Genomic DNA, 25253 nt, shown 5'->3' with positions numbered 1-25253 from the left:
GCCATGCAGATGGCATCAAGGATTTCAGGGGCAGATAGTTCTAGGCCTGATCAAGTGCTGTCCTCACACACTTCACCACTCACATTGATTGTAAAGGAACAATGAATTTCCTTTATGGTTTTCCAGACCATATGTATATGAACATATCACTAAACCAACATTTTCTTTATACATGTTTTGAGCGGGCCAGGCAGATGGGGGCAAGGATTTCCGGGACAGATAGTTCTAGGCCTGGTTCCAGTGCTGCCCTCATATGTGTCACCACTCACATCGATTGTAAAGGAAGATTGAATTTTCCTTATTGATTTCCCAGACCATATGTATATGAACATAGCACCAAACCAACACTCTCTTTTTACGTATATCGAGGGGGCCATTCAGATAGCGGCAAGGATTTCAGGGGCAGATAGTTCTAGGCCTGGTTAGAGTGCTGCTCTGATACCTGTCACCACTCACATTGATTGTAAAGGAACATTGAATTTTCTTTATTGATTTCCCTCACCATTTGTATATGAACATATCACCAAACCAATATTTTCCTTATACGTATATCGAGTGGGACATGCAGATGGCGGCAAGGATTTCAGGGGCAGATAGTTCTAGGCCTGGTTCCAGTGTTGCCCTCATACCTGTAACCACTCATATTGATTGAAAAGCAACATTGAATTTTCTTTATTGATTTCCCAGACCATATGTATATGAACATATCGCCAAACCAACATTTTCTTTATTCATATATCAAGCGGGCCAGGCAGAATGCGGCACGGAGTTAAGGGGCAGATAGTGCTAGACCTGGTTCCAGTGCCGCCCTCATACTCATCACCACTCACGTTGATTGTAAAGGAACATTGAACTTTCTTTTTTTGATTTCCCAGACCATATGTATATGAACATATCACCAAACCAACATTTTCTTTATACATGTTTTGAGCGGGCCAGGCAGGTGGCAGCAAGTATTTCTGGGGCAGATAGTTCTAGGCCTGGTTCCAGTGTTGCCCTCATACCTGTCACCACTCATATTGTTTGTAAGGGAACATTGAATTTTCTTTATTGATTTCACAGACCAGGTCCGCAGCTCGTGGTCTTGCGGTAGCGTTCTCGCATCCCGAGCACGGGGTCCCGGGTTCGATTCCCGGCGGGGTCAGGGATTTTTCACCTGCCTCGTGATGACTGGGTGTTTGTGTCGTCTTCATCATCATCATCAATCATCCCCATTACGGTCGGAGGAAGGCAATGGCAAACCACCTCCACTAGGACCTTGCCTAGTATGGCGGCGCGGGTCTCCCGCGTCGCTCCCCTACGCTCGGTAAACGGAGTATGGGACTCATCATCATCATCATCATGTATATGAACATATCACCAACTGAACACTCTCTTTATACATATATCGAGCGGGCCATTAAGATGGCAGCAGGATTTAGGGGCAGATAGACCTAGGCCTTGTTCCAGTGCCGCCCTCATACCTGTCACCACTCATATTGATTGAAAAGCAACATTGAATTTTCTTTATTGATTTCCCAGACCATATGTATATGAACATATCGCCAAACCAACATTTTCTTTATTCATATATCAAGCGGGCCAGGCAGAATGCGGCACGGAGTTAAGGGGCAGATAGTGCTAGACCAGGTTCCAGTGCCGCCCTCATACTCATCACCACTCACGTTGATTGTAAAGGAACATTGAACATTCTTTTTTTGATTTCCCAGACCATATGTATATGAACATATCACCAAACCAACATTATCTTTATACATATATCGAGCGGCCCAGGCAGATGGCGGCAAGGAGTTCAGGGGTAGATAGCTCTAGGCCTGGTTCCAGTGCTGCCCTCATACCTGCCATCTCGCACATTGATTGTAAAGGAACATTGAATTTTCTTTAGTAATTTCCCACACTATATGAATAAGAACATGTCAGCAAACCAAAATTCTCTTTTTACATTTATCGAGCAGTCCAGGCAGATGGCGGCAAGGAGTTCAGGGGTAGATAGTTCTAGGCCTGGTCTGAGTGCCTCCCTAATACCCAACACCACTCCCATTGATTGTAAAGGAACATGGAAGTTTTTACATTGATTTCTCAGGCCATATATATATATGAACGTATCACCAAACCAACATTTTATTTATATATATATCGAGCGGGCCTGGCAGATGGCGGCACGGAGTTAAGGGCAGATAGTGCTAGGCCTGGTTCGAGTTCTGCTCTCATACTCGTCACCACTCACATTGAATGTAGTGGAACATTGAATTTTGTTTATTGATTTCCCAAACCACATGTATATGAACATATAACAAAACCAACATTCTATTTTTACATATATCGAAGGGCCCAGGGAAATGGCGGCAAGTATTTCAGGGGCAGATAGTTCTAGGCCTGGTTCCAGAGCTGCCCTCATACCGGTCACCACTCACATTGATTGTAAAGAAACATTTAATTTTCCTTATTGATTTCCCAGACCATATGTATATGAACATATCACCAAACCAACATTCTCGTTTTAGATATATCGTGCGGGCAAGGCAGATGTCGGCACGGAGTTAAGGGGCAGATAGTGCTAGGCCTGGATCCAGTGCCCCCCTCATACTCACCACCACTCACAACGATTGAAATGGAACATTGAATTTTTTTTATTGATTTCCCAGACCATATGTATATGAACATATCACCAAACCAACACTCTCTTTCTACATATATCGAGCGGGCCAGGCAGGTGGCGGCAAGGATTTCAGGGGCAGATAGTTCTAGGCCTCTTGCGATTGCCGCCACTCACATTGATTGTAAAGTAACATTGAATTTTTTTTATTGATTTCCCAGGCCGTATGTATATGAATATATTACCAAACCCACATTCTCTCAGCCTCGGTGAATACGTGCCGGGTAGCACGTCACACAGTACTCGTTTGCATTGATTGGTCCCATACAGAATCTCTCCATGCTGCCCATGTTTTCCTAACGTCACACTCGTCACGTACTTCACTTTTATTTCATAATCATTTCTGAGAGGTAAAGGAATTGCATGAAAACCTGCAGAGATAGTTGCGTCAAAATTAACATGTATACTTGATGTGACTCATAAGCTGAACGAGTTATTCTCCGACGTTGTCTTAGATGTGCAAGTGCCAGTCAAAACACGCGGCGACGGCACGCTGCCGACCATTTCGCCAGTTAACACCGGTCTTGTTGTGTGTGTTTCGAGCTCAAGAGCATCTCCAAGCAGGAAATGGTCAACAGCAATATTCAGACGGTTTCGTACTGCTCAGTTGCTACACTAAAATGGTATGTTTCTTTTCCAGAACTGGAAAAACACGACCGTGACAGGATTCGAACCTTCAATCTTCGCATCCGAAGTCCGACGCCTTATCCAGATTTTTTTTTTTAGCTCTCATTTTGTGTGCTTTTCTCCGTTGTATCTGCTCGGGGCTGACGTTGTAAGACATCCGATGAAGTTCATTGATGACTGATTAACTCAGTTTTTTTATGACAGAGGGTACGTAACCCTCTGACCGAACACGCTGAGTTACCGTGCAGGCAAAAATATCGTATTGTTCGTTTCATCTGCTCGTTGTGCACGTCGTAAGACGTCCATTTCAGTTCGTCGTTGATCCATTAACTCAGTTTTATTTTTTTATTTTTTTTATTTTTTTATTTTTTTTTTATTGCAGAGGGCAGCTAACACTGTGTCCGGACACGCTGAGCTACCGTGCTGTCGAGACCATTTCGCTAATTAACACCGGTCTTGTTGTGTGTGTTTCAAGCTCAGGAGCATCTCCAAGCAGGAAATGGTCAACAGCAACATTCAGACGGTTTCGTACTGCTCAATTGCTACACTAAAACGATATGTTTCTTTTTCAGAACTGGAAAAACACGACCGTGACAGGATTCGAACCTTCAAGTCCGACGCCTTATCCATTTTATTTTTTTATTTATTTTTATTTTTATTTATATTTATTTATTTATTTGATGGAGCAGGGAGGGGGCTGGCGGAGGCAAGGTGGGCAGGGGTCGCGACCCAAGGCCTGTCCACGATGCCTGCCCCCTCCCATCCTGGGGATGTGATGTGGTACAAAGGATACAGTTGGTGTATTATTGTGATTTTTTTATTTATTCATTTATTTATTTTTATTTTTTTTAACAGTGAGGAACAGAAAACTAGTAAGTGCACTCCTTGCGTCGAGTTGGGGACGCACGTAACTAAAACCATGCTAATAGTTGTAGAAAAAGGCATAAATAAAGAGAGCAAAGTGCGGGGCTAAGGAAACCATGAAACAAAACTGAAGGGTGGAATCCATACCACAATTAACCAGTGCTACATCTTGCACCGGATGGGATAACTAAAACTGCGAAGACCTTTTCGCACCGGGGACAAAAAGAGGAAACGGGACAAATACTGCTACAGAGTGTGAGGGTTCACAACGAAACTCTCCATCTGCTGTATCATCCACGTATGACTTCTCGTAATGATGAAAGTAGATCCCACGTTGTACCGTGTAGTGTTCTATTATCGTATTGTAATTTTAGCTTCTCTTATCCGTGACGTTCCAGCTACGTGGAGGGTCGTGGAACGCACTCCACAAAAAATTGGAAAAATATTGTCGCTACTTTGGGTTACGGAGGATCTTGCAATGTCGTTCCTGCAAATAGTTCCAAAAGTCTAAAGTGTCCTTAGTGCCGTCTTGAAACAAATAATGCACTGCATGTCCACGAAACCACGTCATTGCATTAGTTTTAGTCCGTGGGTAATACGTTTCATCCGGGTATAAGGTAGTCTTAGGGGCGATATGATTTGGCGTTACCGGAAGGAAGTATGCTGACATTTGCCTCACTAAGTGCCACACTGCTGTGGACTAGCCACAGCTAAGACGGTGTTCATCGTTGTCTTGAACGCCACAGCTCGTGCACGTGGGTGAGTCTACCATGTGGATCGCATGTAGCCTTGATCTGGTCACCTGCTTACCGTTGACAGTGATATACCACATCGCCGTGACGTCAGTGTCTAGTGTTACGTGGTGAATTGTCCTCCACACTACCCTCCAGTTGACGTTCGGGTGCTTCCTCTCCACTACGTTGTCGGGTCGTCCACGTTGCAGGACCCTACAAACCGTCTTTGCCGACGCCAGTTGAGTCGCTGGTAAGGCAAGTCGAAAGTAACTGAGTTCGAGGTAAAAGACACCGATGTATAAGAGCGAAGAGGGGACGTGGTGTATCGGCACAGGCGGCAACAGGGAGGGCGGTGCTAGTTCTTCTATTGACAAACTGGTCAGACTGTCCGGACGGCGGTGCCATAGTTTGACTAATGTGCTCACAAATAGGGCAACCGCTCTGTCATAAACGTGATAAAGGCCAAGCCCTCCCCGATCCGGGGGAAGGGTGAGAGTCTCACATTTGATCTTGAAAAGCATTCTAGAACTCACGAAGGACCCAAAAGCCGCAAGTATACGGCGAGCTAACATCACCGGTATAGGTAATATCTGGGTGTAGTGCGGAATGTGTGACGCTAAATGTGTGTTGACATACTGAGACCGTTGGACGATATCCAGGTCTCGTAGGTGGTTGTTGGCAATTGCAGTCCGAACATTTCGTAAAAGCCGTCGAAAGTTGTGAGCAGCAGTCCGTCGTATATCGTCTGTAAAATCAATGCCTAGACATTTCAAACTATCACTGAGCTGTAAGGGGGTGACACTGTTCTCAGACAATCCGACCCCGATGTTCATCGCCACCGATTTTGCGACGTTGATACGACTACCAGTGGCCATGCCATATTTCGCTATCCAAGTTAGTGCGCTAGCGGTGTCGTCACCGTTGCGGATGACAATCAGCAGGTAGTCAGTGTACGCTTTACATCGGAAAGTGTGGCCTCGTAACGTCATACCCGTTAGTCGTTGGCGCAGGCCGCAGAGGAGAGGTTCCATGGCCACAGCGTAAAGTAAAGTGGACAGAGGGCAGCCTCGGCGTATCGATCGAGAAATTGTGAGGGGCTGCGAAGGTCGGCCGTTGACGATCACCTTGGACGTCGCGCCACGGAGTAGTCGCATGACGACAGTGACGAATGGCTGTGGGTACCGCATATGTTGGAGGACCGCTTCCAAATTGTTGTGGTCCACTCGGTCGAAAGCTTGACTAAAATCGATGGCCGCCAGTGCACCCTTCAGACGACATGCCCTCGCCAGTGAGATGAAGTCACGATATTCGCTGAGTGCTGTTTCAATATTATTGTCGCCTCCCAATGACGTCTGATCGGGTGAGATAACATTGCGTAGGGTCTGGCGTATCCGCGCCGCCAACAGTCGAGAAAAGATCTTAAAGTCGCAGTTCAATAGCGTCAACGGGCGGTAGTCCTGCAGTCGTCAGCCACCAGACGGTTTGTGAATAGGAATAATCATCCCTTCCACAAGGGCCGCAGGGAGCGGCACGTCCGGGGATAGTAGTTCGCGACAGATGTCCGTCCATCGGGAGGCTAATAAATATTGAAAAGTCCGGTAAAATTCCAAGGGGAGGCCATCAGGACCCGGAGACTTGTTGACAGCTCCTTTTCTAATGGCGTTGATCACTTCTTCTTCTGTAATTTCTTCCATCAAGGCCGCTTTTATTACCGGGGTGACGGTGCCGTAAATCGTCTGAGAGACGTCCTCCAGTGCTGTCGGATCACGGGTCTGAGCGGAATAGAGCTGGGCATAATGATTGTAGAACGCTGTGTTTATGTCTTGTTGCGTGGTGAGGCGATGACCGTCCTCCGTATCGATGAAGCGTATCAGCGCTCGTTGGCGTCGTTTACGTTCACGAAGGACGTGGAACATTGACGGGCGTTCGCTAGGTATCCGATCCTGCGTCCTCGAGCGGATGACTACCCCCTCTAGGTGGCGTCGCATATGAGCGAGGATCTGAGCCTTGGCACGGTGGACCGCCGTTTGTCGTTCCGGAGACGGCGCCATAGCATCGCAGGTGCGCAAGACCCGGAAGTAAAAGTCGAGTGTATGTCTTCGCCAAGTAGCATGGTCGCGACCGTAGATTATCAACGTTCGCCTCAGTGCCGGTTTGGCGCAGTCCAACCTCCAGCGGATCGTTGTGGGATACGCACGGAGGCGATTTTCACACGAATGCCACGTATCCTCAACGGCTTGGCGGCAATCCGGGTACGACAGGTGAGCGATTTTTAATTTCCACGGGCTGCGGCTTCTCCACATTTGTCGCCGCCGCAGGGTGACGGCACGAATGTAAACTGAGTGGTCCGAGAATGCTGCAGGCCACAGTTCCACATCCTGTGTTCCAGCGGCGAGAGAGCGTAAGACATAAATCCTGTCGATACGACTGGAAGAGTGACTCGTGAAGTGCGTGAATCCCGGTCGGTGGCCGTGAAGATGTTCCCAAGTGTCCACCATCTGCAGGTCTCGAATTAGCGTCTCGAGTTCCGGGCACGGATTATGACGTGGTAGTTGGTCTCTGGGCGCCAGTACGCAATTGTAGTCACCTCCAAACAACAGACGGTCGTGGGGGCCTTGGAAGAGCGGGGCGACGTCTTCCGCAAAGAATCGTGAACGTTCGCGACGTTTGTCCGTCCCGGAAGGTGCGTAGATATTGATAAGGCGGACACCCAGTACTGTGAGTGCCATTCCTCTTGCCCCAGGCAGAAACATCATATCGTCCGCCACTATCCCTTCCCGAAGAAGTACAGCGACACCGCTGCATGTTGGGGAAGCTGGAGAGACGCAAGCATCGTAACCGTACATGCCTGGAAAGTCGTTGACGTACACTTCCTGGAGGAGGGCTATGTCGATGGAAGCAGAGTTCAACATATCCTGAAGCAAGGATAACTTAGCGCGCGTCCGTATAGTGTTGATGTTTATAGTTGCAATGTGATAAGTTTGAGGTCTATCCACAGCATCCGTGTTGACCATCAGTACCCCTGTAAGGCTGTCTCGTCACTCTAACTGATGGCGGGAAAGGGTCAGCACTGGTGGGATAAATTTCCCCCCGTGTCGTCCGACACGATGGGCAAGGAGTGTGCCTCACAGTCGTCTGCCCAGTCGCCATGAAATACCATCGGCTGTTGGTGGCTGTTAGTGGCTGCTGCGGCACTCGGCGCTGACTCCATCGGCTCTTCTGGCTGGGAATCGGCAGCGGCTGCCTGCTTGTTATCCTGCTGTTCTGTGGGGTCGGAGGGGCTGAAGCCGTCACCACGGCGATCTGTTGAGTTTGAAGTTACAGCGGCCTCTGTACCGCCGGTACCGTCGTCGGAATTTCCACTGTCCATGTCAGACGATCGCTGCAAACACTCCTCCGATGGAGCACGCCGCCGTCTCTTGTGTTTTCGCGGGGAACGCTGTTTACGGTCGTGTGCTTCAGTATCTGAATGTGGGTGGATTTCTTCAGCTGCTCCGGTGTCTGGAAGAAAAGCCGCTGTCGGCACAACCCGTGGGTCAATGTCCATCCTGGCATCCACGCCTTCTTGCAAGGTCGGTCGGCGATTATCTTCAGGTGGGGGTGCCGTTGTAGAGACCGGATCCTGTACTGTAGAAGCCATTATGTTCTCGCCGTCGGGGGCGGCTATCGGACTAATGTCGTCAGTATCGGTAAAGGTTGCTGCCCGTGTAACTTCGGCGTAATTGAGAGGAAGGGTCGTCACCGTAGAAGGAGTCATAGATTCACCTGTCGGGATTTGAGTAAGCCGTCGTCGGGGACAATCCGAACGGACGTGCCCTACTTGGCCACAACCAGAGCAAGTGCGTGGCTGACCGTCATACATAATGATCGCCCTACATCCGCCGATGACAAGATAGGACGGAACATGTTTGGTCAATTCAATTTTAATCTGTCGTACCGCGTTCTTAACGGGGTACGTTGTAAAGGTGGTCCATTCTTCTGCCATATGGCTGATCACTCCGCCGTAGGGCTGGAAAGCCGCGCCGACTACGTCCGGTGGTACTTCAAAAGGGAGTTCGAAGACGCGTATCGTACGTAGGCCAAGCCCCGCGTGATCGATAGAGACCGCCCCAATATGGCCATCAGAATGTTTGAATTTAAGACCGTTCGCATGTGCGCTCACGATTCTGTTGCACACCTCGTCATTTACTAGCTTGACGTAGACAACACTGCTCGTGATAGAGAGATGGATACCAATTATGTCTCGCGGGAAAATTTTAACGTCGTCACGTAAGAAACGTTCCACTTCAAAAGCTCGCGGTCGTGCATGATCGGGTTGAAAACTGATCTTGATGGTGGTTTGTCTGTATGAATGTGCCATGGTGCGTCGGTAGTGATGGACTCCAAACAGGCGACAACGCAGTAGTAAACAACTACGAGCACTCGCGACCACGCGGACGGGACGTAAACAAGACGTCCTCGCCGCAGCGCTGCGGAAAGCAGACTGACCATTAGGCCACACGGTCACTGACTTATATACGACTCATCTCGAAACGCTCACACCCCAGAGGAATTGTGTTTTCGTTCTACACAGACGCTGCCCCTTGCTGTTTCCCACCCTTTCGTCACATTCAACCTCTTACGAGACCGACCAAATATAGACTGGGAAACAAAACCACACACTTTGTGCATTCGCAATCGAAGACAGGGCGTCTCTCGCCGCATTTGCTACGATGGCCATTTGCTACTTCTGCAGAAGCGGCGGCGACGACGGCCGCGAGAGGCTCTGAGATATGTGAAAAATACATCTATAAGATATAATTCAGACTGCCTCGTCCCACCTTATGCTGTACCACTTTGGCAAATGCTTTATCTGCGCTATTCCCCTTAATCACATCTGAAAGTAATTCTTATATAACGCCTGTCGCTAATTGTTCGTCATCCCAGATACTGTTTGCTATACGGTCACGACGCGCAACTGATTTCGAAAATTCGTCGGCCTCCTGTGAGGATCGAACTCACGACCCCTGGTTTACTAGACCAGTACTCTGGCACTGAGCTAAAGAGGCGCGGCCTAGCTGTTCTTTTGCGTACTTCGTTCTTACGGTCGTCTGGATCATCAGTCTTCAGCTGACAACACTTCATATCACCGACTAATATTTGCAGCTTTGGCGACCTATTACTGCTTGGCTACACATGTGACACGTAACCGATGTGCTCTCCAAACAACAACACTTGCATTTCAGAACATGTCTTTCACACATGACTACAAAATCACCTTCACTTTCAAATACAGTTTGCTTGCGACTGACAGAGACGTAGGCAAAGTTTAAAGTTGCTATTTCCATTACATAACGTTAATCAGAAAAACGGTAATTTACATCTGCAGCGGAACAAAATTCCGTTCCGCCCAGCGTGGGGCTCGAACCCACGACCCTGAGATTAAGAGTATCATGCTCAAGCGACTGAGCTAGCCGGGCTGCCTTTTAAATTTTTTTTTTAATTTTTTAATTGTTTATTTTTTTTATGCATCTCAGCGCTAGGCAGTCGGCGGCAAGGCGGGCAGGCGTCGCATCCTGAGGCCTGGCCACGATGTCACTGCCATACCCCGCACTCATTCGCATGGTTTTGTGGTTTTATGTTATGGCTATTTGTGTATTATTCATTTTTGTATTAATTTTTAAAGTGGCATCATGTGCGCCAGTGTTTTTATACATATAAACAGAATGTTAAAATAAATCCATGTCTGGTCTTAGGATTACGCAGCACACTATGAAATCCAGCACAGCAGATACTCTAAGTTGGTCTTCGCGTACAAATAATTTTCCCAGTTTCCATGTCGTTTATTGGTATGGTGAATTCTGTTGCCAGATGGTTGATTGTGGATTCCTGCTTCTCAAAACCTTGAGCATGCTATGCGTTTGAAGATGCGCGCTGGTAACGTGGGGGCACCATAGAGCAGGGACATGCCAAACAACCATTTCCCGTATTATAAGTCCTCTTGATAGGAATAATAGAAGCTGCAGAAAACTTCTGGTTCTTACTAAATCTTTGTGCAGCTTTGATGAAAGATAATGCGAAATGAAAGTAAACAAATGAGGATCCTCTTCAGGGTGTCGCACTGCGGAACCAAAAGTAAAGTGCTTTCATTGCAAAACGAAAAGGAACACCAAAATACAATTAAATGTTCGAGGCCGAGTGCACGATGTACTCTGTACCGTCTATTGATCCATGATGCAAATCACCCACATCTGACGGTGCGGAGCAGACCAATCCATGGAAACAATAACAATAATAACAAAGTAGTGAAAAAAAAGAAAAACTCCGCCCAATGGATTTAGAAACTTAAATTCTTCCATCACTTAAAGCAATAGTGAGAAAATATTGGAACTGGTCTTCATACTGTCGCAATTTCTTAATCGCATAGTACTCTTCGATGAGGTACATCTGATAATCGTGTAGCGTTGCCGTTGTATGGACGAGCATGTAATAGACGAACTGGCCCATGAGCCAGACATAACTATTATTCTTAGATTGAGGATAAAGCTGCCAGTCCGGTCGGAGCGCGTCTTGAAGTTGAATGGAAGTATCCGACGTCCTATTAATGACAGCGAGTTTCTTTCGTGTCCACTGCCATATCTGTGTTTGATCCCTGCAGTGGAAGAGATGCGGCAGGGTTTCCACTAGGTTACACTTGGCACAAAACGGGGTGGGCCGCAGCTTGATTTTGTGCAATTTCTCTCCAGTGGGAATCACCTTATTGACAGCGTCATACCAAACAGATCGAACTCTGGAACGAAGGAACGGATAACTAATGTTCTTCCATATATTTCTATAGTTTATGCCTAAATGTTTCTTCTCAATTGGGTTATTCAGCTGCCGTTTAGTAAGAGCACGATAGATCTCCGCCGTGTGGAACGGATGCGGGTTATCCTGAACATAGCTGAGCTCCACATAATATCGCCAGACATAGCTGAGCTAGGGATGAATGTGTCCCACATACGTTGGCGCAGACAACTCCTTTGGACGTAAGGTCTTGAAAAGCTGTTCCGTAAGGCTATTTTGGTTACTGTGTAGTATGCGGGAAGTACGAGTTAAAAAAGTAGCCACACATTGGGATTCAAGGTCTTTGACGCCTAAGCCACCTCGGGAACGAAGTAACGAGGTAGCTTTAAAGGAAACTTTAAAGATGTTCCCTCTCCAGACATACCAGCAAGCAAGTGCTAAAAATTTTTTTCGCAATGGCTGTTGGGATTGGTAAAACAGCGGCAGTATGATAGAGCTTACTGAAAACGTAACTATTAATAAACTGTGCCCTCTGCATCCGGTCTAAAGACCGCATGTTATGTTCTTTGATCACCGCACGTAAGATGGTAAGCTTGCGTTCCCAATTCGCGTTGAGCATTGCCTGGGGATGTGGTGATATAACCAGGCCTAAATGCCACAGATGTTCGGTCTTCTCCAACCAAGAAATATCGATGGAGTTCGGATTACGACCCAACGGCATGATTTTGGACTTTCGCTCATTAAGTCTGGCACCACAAGCGACAGAGTACTGATGGACAATCCGACGAACTGACCCCAGCTCTTCGGTGGTAGTAATAATCACACTGATATCGGCGGCATAGGCGTGGCAGACCGTTTTGTTGTTTAACGTTTGCAACCCATGTAAAGTTATGTAAAACTTTTTAAGAAGTGGCTCTATAGCAATCGAGAATAAAGTCATGGAAAGGGGGCACCCTTGTCGTACTGCTTGTCGTATAGGCACAGGGGCGGTTAACTGGCCGTTAACCTTCACGCGTGAAGACGTTCCGCAGATACATTTCTTAATAAGCTGTCGAAAACGCTGACTGAATCCCATTTTACTCATTGTGCGCAATAAAAATCCGTGATTAATTCTGTCAAACGCCTTATCGAAGTCGAGAAACAGTAACGCCAAATCAGTGTTGGTAATCCAAGTTAAATAAGCCAGGTCACGATATTCACACAGGGCATTTAACATAGATCGACCACTGACTGCACTCGTCTGATAAGGGCCAAGTACTTTGCCAAGAAGCACTTTAAGCCTGTTGCTTATAATCCTAGTCAAGATCTTGAAATCGGAGTTAAGCAACGTAATGGGCCGAAAATCATTTAACATAGTCGGATTTGATGTTTTAGGAACCAGGACAACCATTCCTTGCGTGAACTGCGGGGGGAAGGCAGCATGCGAGAGCAATTCATTGTACATTTGGGTCAATTCGTCGCCGATCACATCCCAATACCGTGAATAAAATTCGACCGGTAAGCCGTCTAAGCCGGCAGCTTTTTTCTTGGCAGTGCACGCAATAATGGACTTAACTTCAGAGTAGGTGACATTGGCCAAGAGATCAGCGTTATCATCCTGATCCACTGTGGAGGCGATGTCGGTTAAAAATCATCCCCCGCCGATAGATCGGTATCTGACTCAGAATAATGTTCTCGAAAATAATTGAAGACATACGCCTTGATAGCACCCTGCTCATTGTACAGATGCCCCCCAGCATCCGTAAGATGAGCAATAAGTTTTTGTTTACCACGTTTCTTTTCCCGTATGATATGGAATAACGATGTGGACGCGTGGGAAACGTCATCAGAAGAGCGCGATCGTACCCGATTACCAACAAGTGCTTCACGAACTAAAGCTGTAAGTTTTGCTTTGATACGCTTGATGCGGATCAGGTTGTCGGACAATGCGGAGGGATCGCTGTACAGCTGGCGTAAACCGAGGAAATAAAATTCTAGAGACTGTTTCCTCCAATAAGCCCTGGTCCTGGCAAACTGGCAAAGACATTTCTGAATCCGCGGCTTAACAAAATCCGTCCACCAAAGAATGCGCTCCCTATACCGAGCTTGCCTCTGGAGGCACTGCTGCCACGTGGCAACGAGGCAACGCCTTAAGTCCGCTTCTTCTAGCAGAGAGACATTCAGCTGCCACGTGCCGCGTCCCAAAAATGTCTTCTGTCGCAAATGCCGTAACGTTATGTGGTATGCGGAGTGATCACTAAAACTGAGCGGCCATAGTTCACAATCACGAATGGTATTTAAAAGATCTTGAGAAACATAAAACCTATCCAGACGGCTGGAAGAAGCAGCGCTCACATAGGTATATCCCATCGTGTGTGGTCGAAGGTGACACCAACTATCTTTTAAATGCAGTCCATCTGTTAACATTAGTAGCTCGGGACAAAAATTAAAATTCGGACGTTGATCTGCTTTTCGCAAAACGCAGTTAAAATCCCCACCCAGGATGATCTTCAGACGAATGTTTGTTAATAATGGCACAACTTCAGCCCTAAAAAAATCACTTCTGTCCCGTCTGCCAGCGGACCCTGTCGGGGCGCACACGTTCAGGAGAAGCAAATCCTCTAATTGGACGGCAATGCTGTGTCCCGTTTCTAAGATCGCTGTAGGTTGGTAAGCGATGCCAGCTTTGAATAAAATCGCAGTTCCCGTCTCAGTGCCTAGATTTAATATGGCATCATACCCAGGTATTTCTCTAACCTTGGGTGACACAACTTCTTGGAAGAAAACTATATCGATATCTGCTGCATGTAGAGAGTCGGTCAAACATTTAAGTTTGACATCGGATGCGATCCGATTTAAATTAACTGTGGCAAGTGTGTAATCTTGCATGGTGGGGATAGGAAGGGTCCGTTTTATTCACTGTCGTCGGCCCAAGACTTTTCGGATGGCGTATGCTGATGGCCAGTATCCATCAGCTCAGGACTCGGACGGTCGACATGCATGTCCATATCGGCCTCCCCCACGTGGCGGGCGACGGAACCCATTTCATCTGTGCTGCCGCGGTCACTGCCGTCTTTTCGGATCTGCTTTATGGTGCGTTGCAGTTTCTTTTCCAGTGCGTATCTCCTCCTCACTCTGCTTCCGTGCCGCCCGCTTAGATTTCCCCGTTCTTTGGGGAGGTGCGTCGGCGTCAGAAACGGTTTTGGTATCCGTCAAGAGGCTGTGCGTAGAGCCTTCCTCAGATTGGTCACTGCCGGGAGGGAGGGGTGTGTGGGGCGCAACGTCAGGGGTGCAAGAAATGCGCGACCTGTCGCCACCATCCGACAACTGTTTCAGCTCAGCGTACATGGTTGGAGTAATGACGGGAGTCGGTCCTGCATGGTCGGCACGACGGCCGACAGTCGTGGAAACCTGCAGGTGTGCAGCGTGGCTGTCGGCATCGGTGACATCACTACGAACGGGACATTGGGGGGTTGTCGCAGAGTTGTTGACAACAACTGCGCCGGCGTCTGGGGTCACCGCAGCCGGTTGGTGGAGCGTCGGGTGTGTCACAGGCGACTCCATCAGAGTCTGGGCGTAAGACAACCGATTGTCATCTTGCCCATCGAGAGGCGTAAGACGATGTTGCATTCTTCGTCGACCCGCCCGGACACGGGGACAAGCAGATTTTAAATGGTCGGTAGAACCACAAATTACGCAAGTTCTCGGTTGTCCTTCGTACATCACCACCGCTCGAAAACCCTGCACCAAAATGTTGGACGGGATGTGCTTCGTCAAATCAATTTTCGCATTCCTAAAGCCATTATCTACATTGAAATGTCTGTAACCCCTCCACTGCTCGGCATGAATTTGCAGGACATTACTGTAGGGAGACAAAGCTTGCCGAATTCTATCGAAGCTAACTTCGAAAGGCAGATTAAATATCCGGCCGTTTCGAAGCCCTAGGCCAGCATGACTAACAGACACTGCATATTTCGCCTTTAGAATTCACAAAATCCGCTGTGCCCTCCGTGAGGGTCATAATACGAACGCAAGGATCGTCACTAACAAATTTTACATACACAGCGTTCGCAAGAAAATCATATGAAAAGCCAAGAACTACTTCATCTCGCAGTCCTAAACGATCGTAAAACCAGTCAACGAGTTCATGAACCTGAGGTCAAGCATATCCATACGGAAATCCAAATCGTAGCGTGTAACGTCTCAACACATCTTCCATCACTTTCTTGAAGTACTACTTACAGTACCAACAGCTGCGGGCGACGCCAAGCTGCTGTTTCCCACCCATTCGTTACATTCAACCTCTTACGAGACTGACCAAATATAGACTGGGAACAAGACCACACATTTTGTGCATTCGGAATCGAAGGCGGGGCGTCCCTCGCCGCATTTGCTACGATGGTCATTTGATACTTCTGTAGAAGCAGCGGCGCCGCCGCCGCCGCCGCCGACGACGACCGCGAGAGGCTCTGAGATATGTGAGAAATACATCTATAAAATATAATTCAGACTGCCTCGTCCCACATTATGCTGTACCGCTTTGGCAAATGCTTTATCTGCGCTATTCGCCTTAATCACATCTGAGAGTAATTCTTAATAAAACGCCTGTCGCTAATTGTTCGTCATCCCAGATACTGTTTGCTATACGGCCACGATGCACAACTGATTTCCAAAATTCGTCTGCCTCCTGTGAGGATCGAACTCACGACCCCTGGTTTACTAGACCAGCGCTCCGCCACTTTAATTTTTTTTATTTTTATTTTTTTACAGACTGTGTGTACTATATCCCTCTTGTTGTAAGCACTAGACAATCAGAACAGCTACAGGGCGGAGTAATTCACATCCTCAGCGGTAATTGCATTGTCACAAAGGCAGAGCAATTCCATAGGCGTCAGCTTCAAAAAGGTCGCATGCCGAAAGCCGGGTTCGAACTAGGGACCCTTAGATCTTCAGTCTAACGCTCTCCCAACTGAGCTTTTCTTTTTATCAACAACTAAAACACTCTTCTTTGCTTGTCTCTGATTGCTTCTGGAGAAGTATAGAAAAAAAATAGCTCCGTTCCTAACACAAGAATTGTCCTCATTTTCCGGCGTACTGGAGTCTGCGAGTGGCGGGGGTGGGAACCAGGACGCGTCACAGAAGCAGTGGGGCCTCTTCGCGGCACCACTGGTGTCCTGCGGCCCGGGCCCACCCACTTACACTCACATGTCTCACCCTATACCCATTCTATTAAATGTTAATTTAAGCATATTGCCGAAAATGTTGCCATGATTAGGATATCCGCAGGTTTTTGCGAATTCGATGTCCATAAACAGCTTGAATTCTAAGTGATCGTCACCACCAAGTTTATTAAAAACATAGCTGGAATAGGTGCCCAGCAACCACATAACTACATTATTTTTCGACGGCGGATAAAATCGCACGTCGGGTCGAGACAACATAGTTGAAGGTATGTTGGTGGTTGTGGTCCTCGTAATGATGGCTAGTTTTTCTCTCAGCCAACTCCAATTTCGTGCACGTTCTCCGCAGGTATAACTGTGCATAACGGTATCCACCAGTTGACGGCTATGGCACAGAGTTGTATCACTGAGTCCGATTTTATGTAGCCTCTCACTTGTACTAATCACTTCATTGATTGCTTTGTACCATGCAGTTCGAGCGGCTGAAGTAAGGATCCTGGAACTGACATTACGCCACACTATATCCCAGTTGATGCCACTGCACTTCGTAACAATTGGATTTGGTCCTTCATGTTGTCGCCAGTATGCCAATATTGCTGTAGCTGCTAAATGTCGAGAATTTAAGCTCTTGAGTGATGTAGCTGCATGCAAGGAAATAGTCGCGGATGTATTTGAGCTTGTAACTGATGGTCTGAATGTTCAGCGGGGGGTCAAGGCTTTGCGGCCTGACAGCATAGAATAATTGCGCCGTAATGCCCGAAGGGCAGTTGGTAAGGATAGAGACCGTCCTTGTGACATAGAGAGCCGCTGCCTTTTTCTTGATGTCGACTAAGCCCATCCCTCCGTTCAGGGGGTGGAGTGTAGCAGTTTTGGCAGATACACGAAAAATTTCCACGCGCTTAATAAAATTTGTTATCGTCGACATAGTATTTCTAGCAATGACAGCAGGGAGCGGCAGGAGCTGCGCCATGTAGTAGGCTTTTGATAAGATACAGGCATTGATAAGTTGAATGCGATCAAATTGGTTGAGGCTGCGATGGTAATTATCAATTAGGGCTCCATTTATTTTACGTGCTACATCTCGCCAGTTTGCCGCTATCATCTGTAGAGAGGACGCCATCAACATGATCCCCAGAGCCTTGTGTTCTCTGACTTGTTTAGCATAATCAACACGCAAATGCTGGAGGCCACAGAGGTTCAGAAATTTGCTTTTGTGTTCATTTAACTGCGCTCCTGACACCAGACAGTATTTCCGAAGTTCAGCCTCTAATACGGTGACATCATCGACATCGCGAATCACTACACCCACATTGTCGGCATAAGCTCCGATTACACTTTTTACCCCAGAAATTGTAATCCCAGTGAGTTTCGTCTGCAACTGTTGTAACAGAGGTTCAAGGAAAAGTACAAAAGCAACATAGACAGAGGGATCCCTTGTGGAACCCCTCGGTTGATTGGTATTGGTCGCGTCAGTCGTGAGTTGACAGAAAGTTTTGCAGTGATTCCCATGGCCGCGTTTTTAATCATGTCAATCGTGTTCCGAGAGTAGCCCAATCTTTGCATAGTCTCGAGAAGGTAAGCATGATTTACGAGATAAAAAGCTTTAAAAAATCAAGAAAGATCAGCCCACATTTCATGTTACTAGCGTTCGTTAACGCAATGACGTCGCGGTAAAAAGCAGCCGTTTGCAGAATTGTTCTCCTGAAGGCGCATGTCTGCTGTTGGCCAATGATTTTAGCAGTGAGTGGCGTGAGTCTCATGTTAATTGCGCGAGCCACGATCTTATAATCCGAGTTTAACTACGATATTGGCCGGAAATTGGTGATAGTTTTAGTACCTCTGTTTTTAGGGAGAAGCACAATTTTACATTCCTTAAAGAAGGGTGGGACAGACGTTCCTTGCAAGACTTCGTTCACGACGTGAGTGATTTTGTCCCCGATGATGTGCCAATATTGCTTGTAAAATTCAATTGGTAAGCCATCAGGGTCCGGCGATTTCCCAATCGGCGAACTGCAGACAACCCCCACAACATCTTTATTACTGAAGGCCAACGAGATAGAGTCATTGTCTTCCCTAGTTACGGTAGATGAAATGGCACTAAACAGTCCATCATAGCAGTCATCGTGTAGAGTCACTGATGCGTAGGTTTTGACAAAATAGTTGTGCAGTGCTGTGACAATCTCTCGTTATGTGTCAACCGTTGTTCCATCCTCGAGTTTCAGGGCGTCAATAAAAGTCCGCCTCCTGTTCCTTGTATGTTTGAGGAGGTGGTACAGAGTCGCTGCTTCATCATCTCTGACCGACGTCACTTTAGATTTTATCTTAAGGCCGTCCAGTTTCATCCTCTTCAGATTGATTAATTTTGCCTTTATTTTCCGAATGTCGTCAATTCTGGTGGCCGTCGCGTCTGCACGATCGTACAGGTCCCGTAAGATTGTGTAATAAAATTCCATCGTCTTTTTGATTTCCGCCGCCCTTTCAATTCCGAATGACATGATAACTTTTCGCAGTTTCGGCTTTGCCTGCAGAGTCCACCACTCTATAGTGCTGCGAAACTTGTGAGTAGCGCGCAAGCACTGCTCCCAAGCACGACGCACCCCCTCCTCCAGCAAAACATCCGATAACAAAGACACATTCAGGTTCCATTGATCTTTATACCATCGCGTGGGTTGGGGAAGTAATTTCAAGCACGCGATGACACCACTGTGATAGGAGAAACTGGAGGGGATCGTCTCTACTTTTAATAAATCATTCTCGATAACATCGGAAACATAAATCCGGTCGATTCTGCTGCAGGAATATGCGACGATGTGAGTGAAGCGTACCAATGTCGGGTACCTAATTTCCCACGCATCTTTAAGTTTGAGGTCGGTCACGAGGCGCTTTAATTCAGACGAATAATTAAAAGTTGGGGACTGATATTTCCTGGATAAGACACAATTAAAATCACCACCAATGATAATGTGTCGGGGATTTTTCCGAAAGAAAAAAAGTAGCTCGTTCCGCTCTATAGGTATTGCCAGAAGGTGCGTACAAGTTGATGATGGTGACGCCGAAAACAGTGATCCTGATCCTTCTACCCGATTCCAATTTGTCGATCTGAGTAACTGGAATCCCTTCTCTAATTAAGACTGCGGTGCCCACGGTCGTTTCCAGGGAAAAATTTGCAATGCCGACAAACCCAGGAAGAGTAAATTGTGGCATCGACACCTCCTGCAAAAGTGGTATATCAGTACCGGGCTCATATAGATATTGTTTTAATGCATGCAGTTTCACTTCTGATCAAATTTTATTAATATTGAGGGTCGTGATCGTATAGGCCTGTGACATAATAACAGGACGTCTGAGAGAAGGAGGGATCAACTGCCGTTAATTGCCCACATCTCCATGCCATTCCATGTGAGTAGCGGCCGCGCAATTCCTGTCTGGAGCGTCACTGAGTTGATCTCTTGCATCTTTGTTTTTACTCTTTTTCCGGACAGCATTAACATTTGGTGGTACTTGGATCCTGTGACGGACACTCTGCAGCACCGCTGCAGTCGGAGGTGTGGGAGAGTCTTGGGTGATGTCAATCGTCTCTCCCGACACATCTTGCGCCGGGAGCGCATGCGCCGAAACCGCTGGCGAGCGATCAGCTGAGCCACCACTTTCACTATCAGCTTGTTTGGCAACACTCGCTGCCCGAAGTTGTTTGTTGTCACTGACAGTCCCAGGCTGCTGTGTTTGTATACCGTCGCGGAGTTGATGACATTCATGTTGTTCTGAGGCTAGGGTCGGAGCAGTTGCCACGTGTTGTGTACCGTCCGCTCCCGGAGACATTGTTTGTATACCATAACGGCGAGCCGCGATGTGAGTACTTCCAGTAGATACGTGAGCCATATCTACTTGTTGACTTTCCTGAGTGTGCTGTTGCGGAAGTTCTGAGACATGAGCCTGTGGTAACTGAACGGCGTCGACGGAAGTATCGACGCTTGAAATTGCGGTAGAAGAATCGTCCACAATCGCTGCACCGGTTATAACTATAGTACCCGAAGCGATCCCCCGTACGACCGATTCCGCGGTCTCGTGCGCACTGAAGGTTTTATCATCAGAGTCACGGCTGTCACAAGTTCAACGCCTCTTATTAGTCGTGGCATCGACCTTCGCGGGTGGCTTAGCACCATTGTCTCTCCTTACCAGAGCTGGAAACTCTTCAGGGCGAAATTCTTTTAGCTCTTCCGAAGGTACGGCAGAACTAGGGACCTCACCCTCTACGATAGGGTTATCCGAAACTACATCAGCCAACGTAAGACTTTTACGCTTCTGTAGCGAATTTTTTAGCACAAACATTCGCCTGGGACAGTCATGACGCAGGTGACCACTCTCATTACATATATGGCATGTGGGAGTTTGGCCACTGTAAGTAACATGAGCCCTATAGTCACAAACGGTAACATGCGAGGGTATATTCTGCTTTATATGCATTTCTACTGATCGGACGCCACTGTAACATTGTAACCTGTGCTGGTTTGACCACCGTTCGTTACGAATCTGCTTGATATCCCCGAATTTGGACAGAACTTCCTTCAGATAACAATCTTCTACTTCAAGGGGTAGGTTAAAGATACGCACATTGGTATACTCCACATCGGCATTGGAAATGAGCACAGTACTTACAGACTCGTCCCGGTGTCGAAAAACAGCTCTCCCTCCGTGTTTCGTCAGAATCTCTTCCAGTAATACAGGATTCAGCAATTTTACAAATAAGCAATATTCCTCGGTATCATAATACGCCGTGTGCACTTGATCAGAGGTAATTCCAATGACATCCACAACCCAATCTGGTATTTCCAAGGCACTAGGCTGCACAGAACGGGTAGACTTGTCAAATTCAAATCAGAGTGTACACTTTCTCGGAAATAACCTGGACATTGCAAAACGATAACTAGCAAAGGAACCGCTAGAAGAACACAAGAATGAAAATCAAACTCAAGAACAATATACACTAAATAAAAACACTTCACGATAAAGAGAACACTTAAGTTGTTATCACGACTTGTAAACACGTGGCGGAGTGGAGCACTTTACACGTCCGATCAGCACGGTGTCACAGGCGCGACTTCCACTGAGCTAAAGAGGCACGGCCTAGCGGTTCTTTTGAGTACTTCGTCCTTACGGTCGTCTCGATCATCAGTCTTCAGCTGACAACACTTCATATCACCGACTTATATTTGCAGCTTTGGCGAACCATTACTGCTTGGCTACACATCTGACACGTAACCGATGTACTCTCTAACCAACACCACTTGCATTTCAGAAAATGTCTTTCTCACATGTCTACAAAATCGCCTTCACCTTCAAATACAGTTTCCTTGCGACTGACGGAGACCTAGGCAAAGTTTAAAGTTGCTATTTCCATTACATAACGTTCATCAGAAAAACGGTTATTATCATCTGCAGCGGAACAAAATTCCGGTTCGCCCAGTGTGGGGCTCGAACCCACGATCCTGAAATTAAGAGTCTCATGCTCTAGCGACTGAGCTAGCCGGGCTGCCTCGGTAAATATGTGCCGGGCAGCACGTCACACAGTACTCGTATGGGTTGGGTGGTCCCATGCAGAATCTCTCCATGTTGCCTAATGTTTTCTTAACGTCACACTCGTCACGTACTTCACTTTTATTTCATAATCATTTCTGAGAGGTAAAGGAATTGAATGAAAACCTGCAGAGTTAGTGGCGTCAAAATTAACACACATACTTGATGTGGCTCATAAGCCGAACGAGTTACTTTCCGACGTTGTCTTAGATGTGCAAGTGCCAGTCAAAACTCGCGGCGACGGAACTCTGCCGACCATTTCGTTAGTTAACACCGGTCTTGTTGTGTGTGTTTCAAGCTCAAGAGCATCTCCAAGCAGGAAATGGTCAACAGAAACATTCAGACGGTTTTTGTACAGCACAATTGCTACACTAAAACGGTATGTTTCTTTTTCAGAACTGGAAAAAAACGACCGTGACAGGATTTGAACCTGCAATCTTTGGATCCGAAGACCGCCGCCTTATCCATTTTTTTTATTATTATTATTTTTCTTCTGCTTACGAAATGAAGCTTGAAAATCTTGCCAATCGAATCCTTCAGTGTGGTTGTAACTTGGGAGTCGGTCAACATGATATATTATTCGCCTTATAGATGGTCCGCCTTTTTGCAGTGAATATCTGCTGAACTTTCAGTAACATGAAATTCAATCAGTTGACCTGTTAGTTTCTTTATTTTACGTCACAGTTTTGAGCAGGTAGTTGGCGAAGTGATCCTTGTAGTTTTGTGTTTTCATTAGCAGATGGTGCTGAGTTGTAAGATAGACCCAGAAGTCTTCTTTACTCTTTTCTTCTTTTGTAAATAAGTAGTGTACTGTAGCGGATTTTAACCAGTTTAGTGCGTTCCTTCTCGTCCGTGGGTACGGAGTATCATCCGGCGTTAGAAAGGCAGCAGGCGTTATATATCTGGGAGATGTTCTGCTGATGAGCGCCAACTTGTTCGTGATATATGCCCATATATCTTTTACTTTGTCGCACACAAATCTGTGTTCATCAGTATCTATTAAATTACACGTGATGCATAAAGGTGATTCTGCGAGGTGTATGTTATGTAGTTTGGAGTTAGTGGCCAATTTTCTGTTAACTGCGAAATACCAAGTGGCTTGCATTGCTGACGGCTAGTGTGGACAATGGATGTTCAACCAGATTACCTTCCAGTCGTAAAAATTGTATTTGTCTTCGACGTTATTTGGCTTCTTATCTTTCATGAGTTCCTGGTACACGCGTTTCACTGCCGTCATTGCTTGTACGGGGATCCTTGTCTGTGCATAACTGTACTCCAATAAAAACCGTTTTAAATGATAAAGTCCGTTTGGAATATGTTGCACCGTGATGGGTGGACTGAGGTTTGCCGGAGCTATCTCAGTAAGCAGGTGAGCAGCGAGACTATCTGCTGAGTGTTTCCATTGGTGGAAAGTTTTTGATATGTATAAAGCTTGCGCCTTCTTTCCAACATCGACAAGCTTTAAGCCACCATTTTTTGTGGCCAGCGTTAAGGTGTCAAACTGAACTTTAAAAATGTGACGATGGCTGACAAACTGTCCTAATGCTGACATAATTCGTTTTGCAGTGTGTGCAGACATTGGTAAAATTTGAGCGATATAATTGAGTTTTGAGGTGAGATATACATTTGCGACCGTGACTTTCTGAATTTCATTTAGTTTTCGTACACTGTGTTACCGTATGCCGGCACGAATAGTCTGTAGAAGCTTTCTATAGTTGGTTGCAATTGTGTGCCGGATATTACGCTGAAAATCAATTCCAAGACACTTGAAGATCTTCAGCTAACGTAGTTGCCTGTGAGGGCGCGATCCTAGGCCGCGGCCAATATTGAATATTCCAGACTTTGTCCAGTTTAGTTGTGCACCGGACGCTTGCTCATATTGCCTGACTGTCTGTAGTGCGGTTTCCACTTCAGTTCTATTTATGATAAGGAAACCGACATCGTCTGCATACGCCTTGCACACAACTCGGGATCCATGTATGACGATGCCCTGTAAACTTTTCGTCAGGGTAGCTAACAAAGGCTCAATGGCAATCGCAAAAAGCGCCATGGACATTGGGCAGCCCTGCCTGACGGAACTGACTATCTCTATTGCTCGGGTAGGCTGGCCATTGATGATGATTCTGGATGAATTAGTCGCTACCATCTGTTGTATAATGGCAACGAACCCAGGTGGAAAACCCATCGCAGACATGGTACGAAAGAGATACTGGTGGTTTACCCTGTCAAAGGCTTTGTCGAAATCTAAGGACATGATGGCACATTTCAGTTTACAGACTTCCGCAATGGAGATTAAATCACGGTAGTCGCATAGAGTCTGTTGAATTTTCCGATCCTTGCCCACGCTGGTCTGGTAAGGGCCAATGATGCTGGTCATCGTGGATTTAAGCCTTTGGGCCAATAGTCTCGCAAAGATTTTATAGTCGCTGTTGAGCAGCGTTATCGGTCTTAGATTTTTTACGTTGGCACCGCCTGAGTTTTTTTAATTAGAACGATTGCGCCTTCACAGAAGCTGGTGGGGATCACGTTGTTGTGGTCTAGAAGTTCGTTACACATGCAAGTGATCTTCGCCTTTATGGTGTTCCAGAATTTTTGATAGAATTCGGCGGGAATTCCGTCAGGTCCGGGGGATTTATTCTTAGCACTTTCCCAGATGACATATCCCACGTCGTCTTCGGTTGCCACGGCTAATAGCTGTTCCGCGTTCGCGAGACTGACTCTGTTGTGCAAATTATTCAAAAGATCGTCCCGCACTTGCACGTTAACTTCTATTTTTGACATCAAGGTGGTGAAGTAGTTAAGCACCGCCGCCTTAATCTCATTGTGCGTAGTCAGCGTTGCGCCATCCTCAGCAGTTAACTCCGTCAGAATTTT

At 46.8% G+C, this 25253-nt stretch overlaps 3 non-coding genes across 3 annotated transcripts; all 3 read right to left on the bottom strand.

Moving 5' to 3' along the window:
* Positions 1-9857: 9857 nt before the first annotated feature.
* Trnat-agu (transfer RNA threonine (anticodon AGU)) lies at positions 9858-9929 on the bottom strand. Its single transcript has one exon. It is a non-coding gene; the product is annotated as a tRNA-Thr (tRNA).
* Positions 9930-10267: 338 nt separating this feature from the next.
* Positions 10268-10340, bottom strand: Trnak-cuu (transfer RNA lysine (anticodon CUU)). Its single transcript has one exon. It is a non-coding gene; the product is annotated as a tRNA-Lys (tRNA).
* An 11922-nt stretch (positions 10341-22262) lies between these two features.
* Positions 22263-22335, bottom strand: Trnak-cuu (transfer RNA lysine (anticodon CUU)). The gene has a single exon. It is a non-coding gene; the product is annotated as a tRNA-Lys (tRNA).
* Positions 22336-25253: the final 2918 nt, after the last annotated feature.

The sequence above is a fragment of the Schistocerca gregaria genome, unplaced genomic scaffold (assembly GCF_023897955.1).
Source record: "Schistocerca gregaria isolate iqSchGreg1 unplaced genomic scaffold, iqSchGreg1.2 ptg000169l, whole genome shotgun sequence".
Lineage (NCBI taxonomy): Eukaryota > Metazoa > Arthropoda > Insecta > Orthoptera > Acrididae > Schistocerca > Schistocerca gregaria.
Note: the sequence above shows the minus strand (reverse complement) of the source record. Positions and strands in the feature narration are given on the sequence as shown.